Source organism: Macaca thibetana, chromosome 6 (genome assembly GCF_024542745.1).
Source record: "Macaca thibetana thibetana isolate TM-01 chromosome 6, ASM2454274v1, whole genome shotgun sequence".
NCBI classification, from domain to species: Eukaryota; Metazoa; Chordata; class Mammalia; order Primates; family Cercopithecidae; genus Macaca; species Macaca thibetana.
Genome location: NC_065583.1, coordinates 1,478,314 through 1,497,075, shown reverse-complemented (window position 1 = coordinate 1,497,075; position 18,762 = coordinate 1,478,314). Strand labels below are relative to the sequence as shown.

Genomic DNA, 18,762 nt, shown 5'->3' with positions numbered 1-18,762 from the left:
CCCTGGGCGTCCTGCTCCAGGCCTCCACACGGCTTCCACCTGCCCCTGCCTCGGAGACCTTCCGTGACCACCGCTGCACCCGGCACTCACTGCTCAGCCCCTCTCCACCCTGGACGCCATTTCATTTTCCTCGTGGCTTTTCTCCAAATCCAAATACATGTGTCTCCCCAGGGACTGGGAGCTCCTCTGGGGCACCACCTTGCCCGTTCCTGCTCACGTCTGCACCCCAGCACTACAGCAGGTTTCAGCAAAAGCCTCCTGGCCGAATGGGTGAGTGAGTGAGTGAATGACGGCCCCTGGGATGCGGGAGGGGACCAAGCCGGGCAGCAGGAGGGGGGCCGAGAGCTCAGGAGGCCCTGGCCAGGGCTGAGGCTGACAGCAGTGACCCCGCTGCTCCCGTAGGGCCGCCAGCCAGGAGACAGCTGCAAGGAGGGGAGCGGGCCTGTTCTGTGAGGGAGAAAACAAGCGTCCTATTTACCACGAGAATGAATATCGGGCTCTGTGTGAAAATCCCACTCGCCACTGAGATGTGTGAAGCCAGCAGGGCTGGGGACGCAAGTTGTAGCGTCTCATTCAACTCCCCACGCCCCAGCCGAGGGGTACCATCCTTCCAGCCCCCGTGCCACGCAGCTGCTGCCTGGTCCTCGCCTGTCCCCACAGAGCCACCGCCCTGGCCGGGCTCACTGCCCTCCTGAGACCTGCCAAATTCACTATCTGGTTTCCTCTTTCATCGAACCTTCCCAGAGGTCTCTGTGGTAGTCACGAGCCACACCTGGCCCCCCAGCGGTGCTCCCCCTTTACCCCGGTCCCGCATGGGGCCACCAGACCTTTCCGTCCGGGGCCTGCCTGCCTGGCCACCTGCCTCGGAGCCCCGACAGCCAAAAGGGCTTCAGAGGTGCACTGTGGCACACCCCAGTCCTGCTCCGCTTGTCTTCAGGGCCAAAGTTGGAACGTGGTGGCAGCTATGGGTCTGCCCGAAGGCAGAGCTCCCTGCTCCTGTCCCCTGTCCCCACCTTGCCTGGGGGCCTCTCCCTGCCTGGAGAGTGGCGAGGAGGGGCTGTCAGTGCTGCTGCTCCAAACTGGGGACCCTGAATCCCAGACAGCCTGCAGACGGCCCAGGTCAGAAGATGTGGCCGTAGTTGCAGGACTCAGGGACCCCAGTGTGAGACGCAGCCAGGCACCGCCATCCAGGCCTCCTGTGGCCTTCCCCCAGCCCAGGAGTGGGACCCCCTCGGGCTTCACATCTTCAGGGAGGAAGGAGCCAGGGGAGCTCGGGGAGGAAACCATTCTTAGGAGCTTCGGGTCTGAGGCTTTTGAGTTGAGGAGCCTGGGACTTTCTGCCTGGGAGGACCTGGAAGAAGTGTGGTGTGACCTGCTTTTGGGGAGGGGAGGGCAGGTCCTAAACTGCTGACCCCAGAGGCCTCAGCAACAGCCTCATGTTCAGACCTGAAGACTGGTGGGAAAGGGACATTAACAAGGACCTCCTCCTACAGCCTGGAGAATCCAACCCGCCCACGAGAAGACGGGACCCCCCGCAGTGACAAGCACCCCAGCACCCTCAGGGCCGCCTCCTGGGCCGAGGAACGTGCGAAATAACTGTCACAGGTGTGGACTGTCCGTTCCAGGGGTTCCAGGGCAGGCCTCCACAGTGCGCGCACTCAGCCCCTGGGCCCCAGGCCCCGTGCCCACGCAGGTCAGCCTCAGCTGCCAGAGCACCTGCGCCACTGCAGCGGGCACCCTGCGGGGATGCCAGAGTCCAGGGCAAAAATAGCCAATTCTGTCACCAAGCGATGGCACGCGTCACCCACACCTCCTGACGAACGCCCCTTCGGTGCTCTGGAGAACAGCGAACGCGTAGCAAAAATAAGTGCTTTGTCTTCTCCCTGCGGCTTCTGGGAGTCAATTCAGAGTGGTCTCAGGAGGTAAGCCTGCGAGGGCCGGGACCTGCTCGGTGGCCGGGGTGTGGGCCCACTGGGGTCTTCTCTGCTGCCTGGCTGTGGGGCGGGCCCCTCAGCTTTTGGAGCCTCAGCTTCCACATCTGTAAAGTGGGCTCGTGAGACCCATGCCTACTGGGTGGGCCTACTGGGTTGCGATGGGGTCAGTGGGTGCACCAAAGGCCCATACACACGCGAGAAATCTGCACTCCTACCCTTAAATTCATAGACATAAAAATAGTGTTTAAAAAGTCTCAATAGCTAAAAATAGATCTGTGTGTCCTGCCCTGCCCACCCAGCCTGTCCGATTCACCTAAAGGTAGGCAGGCCGGGCAGGGCCACCTTCCCTGTGATGACAGCACAGCGGGCAACAGCAGCCACTGGGTGTCCCAAGCCTGCCTGAGCACTCAGGGCCCTGGCATGCCCAGATGCTGGTGGTCCCTCCCACCTGCTCCCCCAGCCCTTAGCTGCCACCTCCAGGAAGGCTCCCATGCCTCCTCCTAGGCAGGAACGGCCGCCCGGCCTGGGATGCCCAGCTCTCTACTGCTGCGTATGTTCCACTGGCCTCTCTCCTGCGTGTAACCAGGGCCCAGGAGTCATGAGGCAGGCAAGGAAACGAGGGCTGAGGGGTAGAGGGACAGGGGGCCCAGCAGCCTGACACTGAATTTGTGGCACACGCCACTCCAGATGCTGCCTGCCTGCCACTTCTCTCAGACCCTCCCATAAATCCTAGCCCTGGGTGTCTGCCAGGGCCTTCCAGCCCCAGCTGGCAAAGAGCCAGGTCTGCACTGCCCTTTCTCCAGAGAATCTCTGCCTGAGGCTCCACCCCAGAGCTTCGGGCTCCCAGCCCTTCTCCCATGCCCAGCTCCCCAAGAGGGGAGGCCAGGCCACCTCTGCCACCTGCTTCCCACCTCCCTGCACTCCTCTGTGCTCCTTATCTCTGTGCCCCCGCCGCCTGTACTCCCTGCCACCCTGCACTTCTCACCTGCCTTGTCCTCTGCCTCCCTGTGCCCCTCCCTGTGCTCCCCACCTCCCCGTGCTCCCCACCTCCCCGTGCTCCCCACCTCCCTGTGGTCCCCACCTCCCTGTGCTCCCCACCTCCCTGTGGTCCCCACCTCCCTGTGCTCCCCACCTCCCTGTGCCCCTCCCTGTGCTCCCCACCTCCCTGTGCTCCCCACCTCCCTGTGCTCCCCACCTCCCTGTGCCCCTCCCTGTGCTCCCCACCTCCCTGTGCTCCCCACCTCCCTGTGCTCCTCCCTGTGCTCCCCACCTCCCTGTGCTCCCCACCTCCCTGTGCTCCTCCCTGTGCTCCCCACCTCCCTGTGCCCCTCCCTGTGCTCCCCACCTCCCTGTGCTCCCCACCTCCCTGTGCTCCTCCCTGTGCTCCCCACCTCCCTGTGCTCCCCACCTCCCTGTGCCCCTCCCTGTGCTCCCCACCTCCCGGTGCTCCCCACCTCCCTGTGCTCCTCCCTGTGCTCCCCACCTCCCTGTGCTCCTCCCTGTGCTCCCCACCTCCCTGTGCTCCCCACCTCCCTGTGCCCCTCCCTGTGCTCCCCACCTCCCTGTGCCCCTCCCTGTGCTCCCCACCTCCCTGTGCTCTCCCACCTCCCTGTGCTCCCCACCTCCCTGTGCTCCTCACCTCCCTGTGCTCCCCACCTCCCTGTGCTCCTCACCTCCCTGTGCTCCCCACCTCCCTGTGCTCCTCACCTCCCTGTGCTCCCCACCTCCCTGTGCTCCTCACCTCCCCGTGCTCCCCACCTCCCTGTGCTCCCCACCTCCCTGTGCTCCCCACCTCCCTGTGCTCCCCACCTCCCTGTGCTCCCCACCTCCCTGTGCTCCCCACCTCCCTGTGCTCCCCACCTCCCTGTGCTCCTCCCTGTGCTCCCCACCTCCCTGTGCTCCTCCCTGTGCTCCCCACCTCCCTGTGCTCCTCCCTGTGCTCCCCACCTCCCTGTGCTCCTCCCGGTGCTCCCCACCTCCATGCCTTTGCCCATGCTCCACCTTCTTCTGGGTTGCCCTTTCCTGCCAGTCTGCCAGCCGAGGCCCTGAGGGTCAATGCGTCTTCCTCTCCTCTGCCCCGCCCTGACCCTGGCAGGACCTGCAGCACCCTGCCCGGCTCTCCTGCCTGCTCCAGTTAAGTCACCTGCAGTTGGCAAGCCGCCTGGCTGTCCTGCATGGGTTGCATAATGCCCGGTTAGCCTGCGAATTTGCTGGCCTTATTTACACACTGTGGGCTTTCAGGAGAATCAATGCATCTACTTTCCTGCAAAAACTCAGAAGAGCCGGCTCCACAGGGCCTGCATTCCTGCCTGGTACTGTTTGTTGGCCAGAGCCTAGGCTGCCCCTCGACCTGGGGATGCCACCACCTCACTGTCTCCATCACCTGCTCCCCTGCCCCACCTAAGCCTGCCATCCGGTCTCCAGACCAAAGCCTCTGCGGTTGCCCGGGGTGTAGGGCATGAAGGGGACCCTGAGGCGGGACAGGCAGATCCCACACTGAGTATAGCTGTCTAGGCAGAAGCATCTGCGTGGACATCACTCCCTGGGGCCATTTCTTTCTAACTGGAGATGTGTCTGTCAAGGTCTGGAAAATCTTAAATGACAGAGAAATAAGAATTGAAAGAGAAAAGAATTTCATTTCTCCCCTAAATTTCAAATTTGGGGGAATGAGTTAAAACTGGTGTAGTGGGCCGGGCGCAGTGGCTCATGCCTGTAGTCCCAGCATGCTGGGAGGCCAAGGTGGGTGGATCATGAGGTCAGGAGTTTGAGACCAGCCTAGCCAACATGGTGAAACCCCATCTCTACTAAAAATACAAAAATTAGCTGGGCGTGGTGGCGGGCGCCTGTAGTCCCAGCTGCTAGGGAGGCTGAGGCAGGAGAATCACTTGAGCCCAGCAAGGGAGCTTGCAGTGAGCTGGGATCGCGCCACTGCACTCCAGCCTGGGCGACAGAGTGAGACTGTCCCAAAACAACAACAACAACAATAACCAAAAACAGACAAACAAACAAATAAAAAACCTGTGTGGTTTTCATTAATTGTGATCCATGGCATGGAGGCTCAGGGGTGGGGGGCCGGACATGGGGTGGTCTCAGAACGTCGGGGAGGTGTGGTCCTCCTCGCTGCTGCTCCCGGGGGCTCCTTCCCCCTGGAGACGGTGGGCACCAGAGAAACACTCAGGCCCAGCATGGAGCCTGGCCGTGGTGTGGGCTTGGTGAATGCTGAGTGACTTCGGGCAGACTGTTTATCTGAAAATAACTCCAAAAAGCAAGGAGCCATCTAAATACTTCTCATTCTTGCTATAAGAGGAGGCTCTCACAGCTAAACTTTAACAAATTCGTCATCGTCTTTTCTGGGAAGAACGAGGGAAGATGAAGTCATCAGTTTATGATAAAACAAAGAAACACACTGTTTTCTCTGGCTTCCTTCAGAAACTTTGAGCAGGCAGAGAAAAAGCCCTTTTCAGAAAAGCTGGGGAGATGCATGCGAGTGTGTGCACGCATGTGCGTGTGTCTGTGTGTGTGCACGCATGTGCATGCGTCTGTGTGTGTGTGCACGCATGTGCGTGTGTCTGTGTGTGTGCATGCATGTGCGTGTGTCTGTGTGTGTGCACGTGCATGTGCGTGTGTCTGTGTGTGTGCACGCATGTGCGTGTGTCTGTGTGTGTGCACGCATGTGCATGCGTCTGTGTGTGTGCACGTGCATGTGTGTGTGTGTGGGGTGCATCTGAACGCCCAGCCCAGTGGATCCACATGGAATCCTGGGTGCAGTCACCTCCCCAGGCTGTGGTCCACAGCCAGCACCCGGACAGCATGTGCACAGATCACGCACACACGATCATGACGGGTCCCCGCTTGACTTCACTGCACAACAGTTCACTGATCTGTGTTTCCCAGAAAGAGAAACCGAGGCTCAGAGAGAGGGACCGACCTGTGCTATGTCACTCAGCTAGAACATAGGTCACAAGACTGCCCCACCCCTCTTGTAGACTTGAACTGATAGTGGGTTTACCATCTTCTGAGAGTGGGCTTAGGGTTGCCAGGCACAGGGACTCTGCTTCAGACCTGAGAGAGTCTCCACACACAGGGACCTTGGCAGCTCAGGTGGAGAAAGGCCCCAGCGGCCAGCACCTGCTGCCCAGGGCAGCACACCAGGGACCCAGCTGCCATCCGGAAAGACATTCCAGACCAGGAGCAGACGGTGTGAGAACCAAGTCCTGTGTAAGAGGTCGCTTGGCTATGGCAACTTTGCAGAAGCCAGCCTGGCCTAGCCTCTGGGGTTGGAGCCCCCAGCACTGGGGAAAGGCCTTTCTGCGCAGCGGCAGGCACTGGACACCTGTGCCCACCCTCAGGATGCTCAGAGGCCCCCAGACACCAGAGGAGCTTCTGGAAAATGCAGATGCCCAGGCCTCGCCCCAGCTCCTGAGTGTCCTGCTGGTCCCCAGACTCATCCTTCAAGCAGAGAAGGAGTCTCAGATTTGGGGCTTCTTGGGCACACCTGCCACGTGCAGCCCCCTGAGTCCTGCTAAGAGCCCGGCCTTGGGCTCAGGACCTTCAGACCATGAACCTGCATTTTGGTGCTTGTTGAAGGAGTCACTCCAGGGCCACACTCAGGATATGTCCCAGGCCTGAGCAGTCCCTGTGTTGTTCACATGCTCATGTCCCCCGTATCACTCCACAGTTTAACATGACCACTTCTCCCCGCCAAGAGTATCTATCAACTCTAATGTACTAGTGATATGCCTTTAAAAATGTATTAAAAGAGCTGGGCGCCGTGGCTCACGCCTGTAATCCCAGCACTTTGGGAGGCCGAGGCGGGTGGGTCATGAGGTCAGGAGATGGAGACCATCCTGGCTAACACGGTGAAACCCCATCTCTACTAAAAATACAAAAAATCAGCTGGGTATGGTGGCGGGCGCCTGTAGTCCCAGCTATTCAGGAGGCTGAGGCAGGAGAATGGTGTGAACCTGGGAGGCGGAGCTTGCAGTGAGCCGAGATTGCGCCACTGCACTCCAGCCTGGGCGACAGAGCGAGACTCCATCTCAAAAAAAAAAAAAAAGAAAAGAAAAGGTATTAAAAGAAACATGTAATAATGGCTGGAGACAGTGACAATGCTGCACTACTGTGTTCAATCATCAGCCCAACCCAAAGAGGCCACGTCGCTGGCCACAAGGAGACAAGGACACGTGGCTGTTGGGTAGGGTGGACTTCAGGACCTCCTGGTTTGGGGTCTCTTAGACAAAAGTCCCTTGACCCGGGCCCTGGTGGCCATGCCTCCCAGACAGCAGCTGGGCCCTGGAGGCAGAGCAGCCCCGGGAGGCACTCGACCCAGCCACGCTGAGTGCCTGTTTTAATCTTGCAAAGACTCAGCCTCACCTGAGTCCAACAATTCAGTCATCAGAATAACGACTTCTGGCCAAGTCTCTGCTGCTCTGGGCTCTCCCTGAGGCAGACCCAGCGCCATCCATCACACCCTCCTTCCCCTGCCAGGACCAAGCAGGGGGAAAGGTGGGGAAAGGCTGCCCGTGTGGGCCCAGCCCTGCCACTCAGGTAACACAGGGCCTCGGCTTTGGCTTTCCAGGGCTAATACTTTTTTTTTTTTTTTTTGAGACATAGTCTCACTCTGTCACCCAGGCTGGAGTGCAGGGGCGCAATCTTGGCTCTCTGCAACCTCCGCCTCCCGGGTTCAAGTGATTCTCCTGCCTCAGCCTCCCGAGTAGCTGGGACTACAGGCGCCCGCCACCACGTCTGGCTAATTTTTTGTATTTTTAGTAGAGACGGGGTTTCACCGTGTTAGCCAGGATGGTCTCGATCTTCTGACCTCGTGATCTACCCGCCTCGGCCTCCCATAGTGGTGGGATTACAGGCGTAAGCCTCTGCGCCTGGCCCCAGGGGTAATACTTTTTTCCAGAAAAGATTCAGCCACAGCGGAGGCTGTGAAAGCATGACTGCTCTGTGGTGCCAGCTGTCAGGGCTGGGCAGTGGTCAGTCCTGCCCATGTCTTCCCCTGGCTTCTGCATAGCCCAAGACAGGGCCCCTGGGCCTGGCCTCCAACCCCTGCCCCACCTTGGTCAACCTCCCAGAGGAGAGGGCTGCAGACAAGAGGGGTTTCCAAGAGACGGCAACTTTTGCCAGCCATGGAGGAGGACCAGGGTGAGAGGTGAGACTCTCAGAGCTGACGGAGGGGCTGGATGGGGGACAGTGGGATGGGGGCTGGCTGGGCTACTTCCAGAACTGTCCAGCCCAGTAGAGGATGCATTCAAACCATCTGCACATCCGCCCCTCAGTCCCGCGGCCAGGGGCTGCTTTCCCTTTCCGGCCCCACCTCCCCATCCAGGGAAGGGACTGGTCTGCCTGGCTCACCCAGCAGCTTCCCCAAAGATGCAGGCTGTTCATTGGCTCCATTTTTAACCTTCCTTAGTCCCAGCAGCCCCAGCAAAGGCTCTTAGGTGAGTGCCTGAGCGATCTGCCCAGCGGGGCTGCAGCAGTCCACAGGCAGCACAGAGCCCTGGCTTCCCTCCGGGACTCCTGCCAAGGCTCAGCCCCCTGCAGCTGTCCAAGGCCATGGCCTCTGTAGCCTCTGCCTGGCCAGCATCTGTTCTTCTCTCTGATAACAGAAGCCATTTGTCCTTCCTCTCTTGCCTGTGGTAGGAGGACATGGCCCTGGTGCCACTTGGGGAAGGAGTTGTGTTGGTCTGTGACAGCTGGGATGGCATGTGATCCAGGCCCAGTCACTCAGTGCCTCTCATCTCCCTGGCCTCTGGGAGAAATCCATGGGCAGCCATGACACCTGGGTGGGCCACTAGACTCAGTTCGTGGGACATTTATTTGAACTGTCTGAGCAGAGCCTCTCTCTCTGCTCAGGGCAAGGTAAGGACAGGAGGTAAGTGTGGAGCTGGTGGGGTCTTTCTTGTGAAAGGAGCCCACATGGAGGAAACAGAGCCAAGAGTCACAGAGACCGAGACCATGTCCCACGTCCTGCCATGCCTGAAGCCCACCTTGGGCTTTTTTTTTTTTTTTTTTGAGACGGAGTCGCACTCTGTTGCCCAGGCTGGAGTGCAGCGGCATGATCTCGGCTCACTGCAAGCTCTGCCTCCTGGGTTCAAGTGATTCTCCTGCCTCAGCCTCCTGAGTAGCTGGGACTACAGGTGCCTGCCACCACACCTGGCTAATTTTTTTTGTGTGTGTGTGTTTTTAGTAGAGACGGGGTTTCGCCGTGTTAGCCAGGATGGTCTCGATCTGACCTCGTGATCCACCCCTCTCAGCCTCCCAAAGTGCTGGGATTACAGGCGTGAGCCACTGTACCTGGCCAGCAATTTTTTTTTTTTTTTTTTTTGAGACGAGTCTTACTTTGTCACCTAGGCTGGAGTACAGTGGCGTGATCTCAGCTCACTGCAGCCTTCACCTCCTGGATTCAAGCAATTCTCCTGCCTCAGTCTCCCAAGTAGCTGGGACTACAGGCATGTGCCACCACGCCCAGCTAACTTTTGTATTTTTAGTAGAGACAGGGTTTCACCATGTTGGCCAGGCTGGTCTCGAACTCCTGACTTCAAGTGATCTGCCCGCTTCAGCCTCCCAAAGTGCTGGGATTACAGGCATAAGCCACCATGCCTGGCTATCCCAGGGCTTTTTATTTACAGAAGCAAATGCATTTTCTGAGTCTTTAAGTCTAAGTTGGGTTTCCGCGCTTGCAATAGAAAGAACCTAACACCCCAGGCTCTGAAGTCCATCATCACCAGCTGGTGCTGGCTTGGTTTTCATCACTGGCTTTCCATGCAGGCTGACCCAGAGGGCAGACGTGGGCAGGGTCCTTACTGGCCATGAGATGCTGGGGCATCACTTTCCTGACAGCCTCATCTGTAAAATGGGCCTAATGCGCCCCAGGCTGGGATGTGGAGGGGACAGCTGGTCTAAAACTCAACAGCAGGAGGGACTGGAGAATGTTCTGACATGGGGCACAGGTGCCAAGGCCCGGAGGAAGGAGCAAGGTAGGGAGAGCAAGGTCTGAGGGCTGAAGCAGGATGAGGGAGGCCCCGGGCCATGGGCCTGGGGCAGGGAGGAGGCGGGTTTAGGACCAGGTTTAGAGCATCTCTGCCTGCTGAGTGAAGAAGGGGCTGGGGCTAGAGGGAGAGTCATGGGTCTGGATCGAGCTGGAATCAGGGGCTTGCAGTCCAGTGGCTGCGTTCTGCGCGATTGGGAGGGTGGCATGCATGGGCCATGCTGATGTTTGGATGGGGGAGGGGAGGACTGCTGACATAAAGGGAGCACTCAGCCCCTGGGGTTTGTGCATGACCCACATGGGTGACTTGCCTGAGATGAGGGAGGCTGCAGGGAGAAGGAAGTAGAGGGTGGTGGGAGGTAAGAGCAGCAGGAAGCCCAGGGACAGCAGGGGGCTTAGAAGCCCAGAGGACAGCATTTCAGGAGACAAGGGTCAACGGGTGGGCTGGGGTGCACAGGGAGGGGAGGAGCCCAGGGAACCCATGGTGTGCTGAGCCGACAAACCCAGGACAGGGGTGTGAAGGCAGAAGCCAGCCTGCACCAACACCTTTGACCTCAGACCCAGCAATTACCCTAAGTAGCTAACCCAGCAATAAAGCAGTGATCAATACGGCACCTGCCAGGGCGAGGACGCTCCCACACTGCCGAGAGGCTGGGATGGTCTCTCCATTTGAGGAATACTGAAAGGGACCCTGAGGAAGGAAAGCTTGAGCTGCTGAAGGAGAGAAGCCAAACAATGCACACTGTGCTTCGGATGAATGGGTCTTTGCAAAAGAAAACTGTACATCTCCAGGTACCCAGAGATAAGTCGTGTACATTAAATGATAGCAGACTCGTGATCTGGAACCAGGGGAGTGAGAGATGTCAGTTTCCTCCTTTACCCTCTCTACATTTCTGGCTTTGCGTCCATCAACAAGTTTTTATTACTTTTACCAACAGAAAGAAAAGTACAAAGGAAAGGAAAGGCCAGGCGAGTGGGCGGAGAGGAGGTGGAGTGCAGTGATGGAGCTGCCGGCTAGGCGGGGGCACAGGGAGGGGAGGTGGCACGTCCACCGGCAGCTCTGGGGGAAAGCCAGCAGCCAATTACACAAAAAGGCAGTGGGCACAGCTGCCTCTCTCTCCAGCCACTCAGTCTGCGGAGGTAATAACAAGTAGAAGCATTTAGGGCACGCTTGAGTTCGACAAAGAGCAGGTCTGATTGACTCCAAGTCAGCTGTCCACACGCAGGCTGGCGGAAAGGGTGGCCTGGCCGCTGCTTTCAGATTTACAACAGCCACAAAGTCGCCTCTTTCCTAAAACCAGTGCCACCACTGCTGCTGTTTGGGACGAGCTCCATGACCCAAAGCAGTCAGAAGACAAACTGGCCTGTGCACCATGCTTTAGTTTGCAGTCAGACTGACATGTGCACAGTACTTTACAGTTTGCAGTCTGATGTGTACCTCACCTCACAGTTTGCAGAGTCCTTTCAGAGATGTCATTGCTCCTGAGTCCCAGGTCCCTGCCCAGAGATGCCGGGAGCAAAGCCACTGCCCCAGACTGGCCATCGGTGGCAGGACCCCAGGGCCTGGCTCCTGTCCAAGGAACGGCCAAACCCATTGCCACAAGCAGGGGCCCTGGTGCCTCCAGCTTCTCTTTTCAGCCATCATTGGTGTGGTTGTGTTGTTTACCTTTTTTACTGGAGTATAACGTACATCCTGAAAAGCACATACTTGAAGCGTGCAGCTAGATGAGATCTCCCAAGTGAACCAGGCCACCAACACCCAGATTCAGAAGCAGAACATTTCCAGACCCTGAAAAGTCCACCTGTGCCCCTCTTCACTCACTAACCCCTTAATTTCAATTGCAAAGAAACACCAGGAGGGATCACCACGCAGGGCACTATCAATCACTGTTCACACGAAACTCGAAATGCGTCATGCCCAGGTGGGTACCTGTCCTAAATGCAGGAGCAAGATGAGCAGGAACGCCACGTGGCTGCAGACAACTAGCCAGGCAGTGCCTCCCCAGGATGTGCCAGTCCTGCTGGGCTGCAACCCCACCCGGATCAGGGACACAGGAAACGGCAGCTACCAGGTACACATAAAGACTTAAAAAATTCTCATAGAAATGCCTTTAAAACATACTTGAGGGTTTAAAGCAAACATAATATTGTAGTGTGGGGTTTATAAACATGTGGAAAAGAGATGTATGACAACAATAGCATTGTTGTGGGTTGGACTGAGTCCCTCCTAAACAGATGACTGAAGTCCTCATCTCCAATATCTCCAAAACGAGGCCTTATTTGGAAATAGGGTCACTGAAAATGTAATGAGTTAAGAGGAGGCCACAATGGAGCAGAGTGGAGTGGATCCTAATCCACCATGACTAGCGTCCTTTGAAGAGGCGGGCACACAGAAGAGCACCATGTGACAAGGAGGGCAGAGACTGGAGTGATGCGACTTCAAGCCAAGGAATGCAAAAGATTTCTTTCTTTCTTTTTTTTTTTTTTGAGACGGAGTCGCGCTCTGTCGCCCAGGCTGGAGTGCAGTGGCCGGATCTCAGCTCACTGCAAGCTCCGCCTCCCGGGTTCACACCATTCTCCTGCCTCAGCCTCTGGAGTAGCTGGGACTACAGGCGCCCGCCACCTCGTCCGGCTAGTTTTTGTATTTTTAGTAGAGACGGGGTTTCACCGTGTTAGGATGGTCTCGATCTCCTGACCTCGTGATCCACCCGCCTCGGCCTCCCAAAGTGCTGGGATTACAGGACTGAGCCGCCGCGCCCGGCCAAGTTTTACAAGTTTAAGTAAAGCCTGAGGCTGGGCGGCGGTGGCGATTGGTGGCGATTACAGAGTGCGGATTGGTCCATTTTACAGAGTGCCGATTGGTCCATTTTACAGAGTGCGGATTGGTCCATTTTACAGAGTGCCGATTGGCCCATTGTACAGAGTGCCGATTGGTCCGTTTTACAGAGGGCTGAGTGGTCCATTTTACAGAGTGCCGATTGGCCCATTGTACAGAGTGCCGATTGGTCCGTTTTACAGAGGGCTGAGTGGTCCATTTTACAGAGTGCCGATTGGTCCATTGTACAGAGTGCTGATTGGTCCAGTGCACAGAGTGCTGATTGGTCCGTTTTACAGAGTGCCGACTGGTCTACTTTACAGAGTGCTGATTGGTCCATTTTGAATCAGCACTCTACAATTTTGAATCATCCAATTCAAAATAAGTCAGAAAAAAAAGATATAAGGAAGAACGTATGAAACAATTAAAAAATAAAGGCCAGGCACGGTGGCTCACGCCTGTAATCCCAGCACTTTGGGAGGCCGAGGCACCTGAGGTCGGGAGTTCAAGACCAGCCTGACCAACACGGAGAAATTCTGTCTCTACTGCAAATACAAAATTAGCTGGGCGTGGTGGCATCTGCCTGTAATCCAGCTACTCAGGAGGCTGAGGCAGGAGAACTGCTTGAACCCAGGAGGCAGAGGTGGTGGTGAGTCAAGATGGCACCATTGCACTCCAGCCTGGGCAAGAAGAGCAAAACTCCATCTCAAAAAATAAATAAATAGATTTCAGAATATATTTCAGATCAAATAAATAAATAGCAGGCCGGGCATGGTGGCTCATGCCTGTAATCCCAGCACTTTGGGAGGCCAAGGCTGGCAGATCTTTTGAGGTCAGGGGTTTGAGACCAGCCTGGTCAACATGGTAAAACCCCATCTTTACTAAAAATACAAAAATTAGCTGGGCATGGTGGCGTATGCCTGTAATCCCAGCTACTTAGGAGGCTGAGGTGTAAGAATCACTTCAACCTGGAAGATGAAGGTTGCAGTGAGCAGAGATTGTACCACTGCACTCCAGCCTGGGCAACAGAGTGAGACTCCATCTTGAAATAAATAAATAAAAATAAATAGAAGGTGGTGAATTTAAATCAACAATATCTATAATCACATTAAATGTAAATGTTCTAAACAATCCAATTAAAAAGCAGAGATTTGGGCTGGGTGCAGTGGCTCACATCTGTAATCCCAGCACTTTGAGAGGCCGAGGCGGGTGGATCACCTGAGGTCAGGAGTTCGAGACCAGCCTGACCAACATGGTGAAACCTTGTCTCTACTAAAAAAATACAAATATTAGCCAGGCATGGTGACAGGCACTTGTAATCCCAGCTGCTCGGGAGGCTGAGGCAGGAGAATCGCTTGAACATGGGAAGTGGAGGTTGCAGTAAGCCGAGATCATGCCATTGCACTCTAGCCTGAGTGACAGAGCAAGACTCCATCTCAATAAATAAATAAATTAATTAATTAATTAAAAGGCAGAGATTTTCAGATTGGATATGAAAGCAAGAACCACACAAATGCTGTCTACAAGAACCCAAGAGCACTGGTACATCTATATTATTTTATCTATATTATTATCAGAATAGATTTCAGATCAAAGAATAGGATAGCAAAGAAGGCCATTCCATAATGACAAAGGGATCATCCATAAAGATAATATAACCATTTTAAGCATGTATTCACCTAATAACAGAGCTTCAAAATACATGAAGCAAGAACTGACAGAACTGCGAGAATAAACAAATTCTGTAGTTGAGATTTTTGTCATCTGTTTCTCAATAATGGATGAAACAAGCAGACAGAAAATCAGGAAGGATACAGAACACTTAAACAATATTACCAAACAACATAACCCGATTGCTATTTATAAAACCCTTCACACAACAACAGCGGGAACTCACATGCATGTCAAATGTATATTTAATAAGATAGATCACATTCGGGACCGCAAAAACATGCCTCAGAAAATTTTTTAAAAATGGATTCAAGTCATAGAAAATATGTTCTTTAACCACAAAGGAATTAAATTAGATATCATTAACAAGAAAAGTCCCCAAATATTTGGAAAGTAAATAATAATACACTACCAAATAATGTATAGGTGAAAGAAAAAATAATAAAGGGAGCTAAAAAGTATTTTGATCTGAATAAAAATGAAAACACAACCTATCAAAGTATGTGAGATACAGCTAAAGCAGTACTTACAGGAAAATTTATAGTAGTAAAATGCCTATATTCAAAAAAAGATCTCAAATCCTACGACCAAAAAAAGATCTCAAATCCTATGACCTTAGCTTCCACTTTAAGAAACTAAAACAAGAAAAGCAAATGGAACCTAAAGTAAGCAGAAGAAAGGAAATTACAGTATTCAGAGCAGCAGTCAATGGGGTATGGAAGAAAACCGATAGAGCAAAACAATAAAACTAAAAGCTGGTTCTCTGAGAAGATAAAAAAATTTAATAAACCTCTAGTCAGACTAATCAGGAAAAAAGAGAATATACAAATTACCAATATCACAAATGAGACAGGTGATATTACTAAAGTTCTTAAGATATTTATTAAAAGGAGGCCAGGTACAGTGACTCACACCTATAATCCCAGAACTTTGGGAGGCTGAGGTGGGCGGATCATGAGGTCAGGAGTTTGAGACTAGCCTGGCCAACATAGTGAAACCCCAACTCTACTAAAAATTCAAAAATTAGCAGGGCATGGTGGTGTGTGCCTGTAATCCCAGCTACTCGGGAGGCTGAGGCAGGAGAATCACCTTTACCCAGGAGGTGGAGGTTTCTATGAGCCAAGATTGTGCCATTGCACTCCAGCATGCGTGACAAAAGCGAAGCCCTATCTGAAAAAATTAATTAATTAATTAATTAAAAGGATAATAAGAAAATGTCATGGACAAGTTTATGCCAATCCGTTGAAAATTTAGATGACAAATTATTCAAATGATACAAACTACCAAATCTCACAAAAAATAGATAACCTGAATTAGTATATCAAAGAAATTTAAAATGGAGTTAAAAACCTTCTCATAAGGAACAAGACAAGGCCAAACGTGGTGGTTCATACCTGTAAACCCAGCATTTTGGGAGGCTGAGGCGGGCAGATAACTTGAGTCCAATAGTTCAAGACCAGCCTGGGCAACATGGCACGACCCTGTCTCTCCAAAAAATACAAAAATTAGCCAGGCATGTGGTGCACACCTGTGGTCTCAGCTACCTGGGAGGTTAGGTGGACAGACTGATTGAACCTGGGAGGTCGAGGTTGCAGTGAGCTAAGATCACACCACTGCATTCCAGTCTGGGTGAGAGCCAGGCCCTATCTCCACAAAAAGTTAAGAAAACAAAACAAAGCAAGACAAGAATGCTCGCTTTTACCACTGCTATTCAACATTGTACTACATGCTCTAACTAGAGCAGTTAGGCAAGAAAAAGAAATAAATGGCGTTCACATTAAAAAGAAATAGTAAAACGATCTCTATTCACAGGTGGCATGATCCCATGTGTACAAAATCCTAAAGAATCCACAAAGAAACTATTAGAGCTAAAAAACAAATTCAGCAAAGTTGCAGAATACAAGATCAACACACAAATATTAGCTGTATTTCTACATATCATCTATTAATGCTCTGAAAAATGAATTAAGAAAACAATTACATTTATAGTAGCATCCAAAAGAATAACATACCTAGGAATAAATTTAACCAAGAGGAGAAAGATCTGTAGACTGAAAACTATAAAATATTATTTAAGATAAAGAAAGTCTAAATAAATGGAAATACATTTGTGTTCATGGGTTCTAAGATTTAATATGGTAAAGATGGCAATACTAACCAAAGTGATTTACAGATTCAATGCATCTCTAGCAAAATCCCAACATCCTTTTTTTTTTTTTTTTTCCAGAAATCAAAATACCCATCCTGGCCAGGCACAGTGGCTCATGTCTGTAATCCCAGCACTTTGGGAGGCTGAGGCAGGCTGGATCAGTTGAGGTCAGGAGTTAAGACCAGCCTGGCCAACATAGTGAAACCTCGTCTCTACTAAATATACAAAAATTAGCTGGGTGCGGTGGCACATGCCTGTAATCCCAGCTACTCGGGAGGCTGAGGCAGAAGGTGTAGGTTGCAGTGAGCCAAGATCGTGCCACTGCACTCCAGCCTGGGTGACAGAGCAAGACTCAGTCTAAAAAAAAAAAAAACCCATCCTAAAATACATATGGAATTGCAAGGGTCACTAAATAGCCAAAACAATCTTGAAAAAGAACAAAGTTGAAGGACTCACACTTCCCAATTTCAAAACTTACTACAAAGCTACAGTAATCAAAACAATGTGGTACTGGCCAGTGGATTTTTGAAAAGGGAGCCAACATCTTTGGACCCCTACCCTACCTCTTACCATATATAATTATTAATTCAAAATGGATCAGAGACCTATACATATGAGCTAAAACTATAAAACTCTCAGGAGAAAACCTGGGGCGGGGGAAACATAGATTTGGCAATGGATTATTAGATACAACCCTGAAAGTGTAAGAAACAAAAGAAAAAACAGATAAACTAGACTTCATCAAAATTGAAAACCTGTGTGCATCAAAGGACATTATAAAGACAGCAAAAAGACAAACTACAAAATGGAAGAAAAATTTAACCCAAAGGGGCCGGGCGTGGTGGCTCATGCCTGTAATCCCAGCACTTTGGGAGGCCGAGGTGGGCAGATCACAAGGTCAGGAGATCAAGACCATCCTGGCTAACACGGTGAAACTGTGTTGCTACTAAAAATACAAAAAAAAAAAAGAAAAAATTAACCGGGCGTGGTGGCAGCACCTGTAGTCCCAGCTACTCGGGCAGCTGAGGCAGGAGAATGGCGTGAACCCGGGAGGCGGAGGTTGCAGTGAGCCAAGATCACGCCACTGCACTCCACCCTGAGTGACACAGCAAGACTGTGTCTCAAAAAAAAAAAAACCAAAAAATGAAAAATTTAATCAAAAGAAGAAAGACTTGCACACTGAAAGCTATAAAATATTATTTAAGAGAAATTAAAGAAAATGTAAATAAATGGAAAGATATTCACAAATTTACATATCTGTAAGAGTCTAGTATTCTGAACATATAAATAACTCCTATAACTTAACAAAGAAAATACAAATAACCCAATTTTTTAAGAAGCAGGCAAAAGACTTGAATAGACATTTTTCCAAAAGAGACACACAAATGGCCAAGAAGAATATAAAAAGATATTCCACATTATTAGTCATTAGGAAAATGCAAATCACAAGACAATGAAATACCACTTTACACCCACTAGGATGGCCATAATCAACAAAACAGAAAGCAGTAAGTGTTGGCAAGGATGTGGAGAAACTGGAAACCTTGTGTGTTGCTGGTGGGAATGTGAAAGGACAGTTTGACGGTTCCTCAAAAAGTCAACTATGGCATTACCAAATGACCCAGCAATTCCACTCCCAGTTACGTGCCCCAAATAACTGAAAACAGATCCTCAAACAAATATTTGCACATGAGTGTTCATAGCAGGACTATCTTCAACAGCCAAAAGCGGGAAACAACCCACATGTCCATCAACAGATGCATGGATGAATAGCTGTGATACAGACATACAATGGAACATATTCAGCCATAAAAAGGAATCAAGCACAGATACATGTCACCACATAAATGAACCTCAGACACATTATGTTATGTGAAAGCCCCTTGACACAAAAGGCCACATGCCACAGGATTCCATTTATATGAAATATCCAGAATAGGTACATCCATAGAGAAAGAACACAGGCTGCTGGTTGTCATGGCAGGAGAGGGTAGTAGTGAGCAGCTGCTTAATGAGTATGAAATGTTCTTTGGGGGTGATGAAAATGTTTTAGAACTAGACAGAAGTGGCAGTTACAGAACCTCTGCAATTTATCATATTTATAGACTAAAGGAAAAACCACATAATCATCTCATAGATGCGAGAAAGCATTGACGAAATCCAAAATCCATTCCCAATACAAACTCTTAGCCAACTA

General features: G+C 52.0%; 2 protein-coding genes across 4 annotated transcripts in view; both read right to left on the bottom strand.

Moving 5' to 3' along the window:
* Positions 1-804, bottom strand: part of TBC1D9B (TBC1 domain family member 9B) — a 322,522-nt gene extending 321,718 nt beyond the window's left edge. The window contains exon 1 of the mRNA XM_050794173.1: positions 801-804. The gene's annotated coding sequence lies outside the window, so the exon portion shown is untranslated. The remainder of the gene's footprint in view (positions 1-800) is intronic.
* RASGEF1C (RasGEF domain family member 1C) overlaps positions 1-18,762 on the bottom strand; it is a 109,628-nt gene that overhangs the window by 71,736 nt on the left and 19,130 nt on the right. The window lies entirely within an intron of this gene.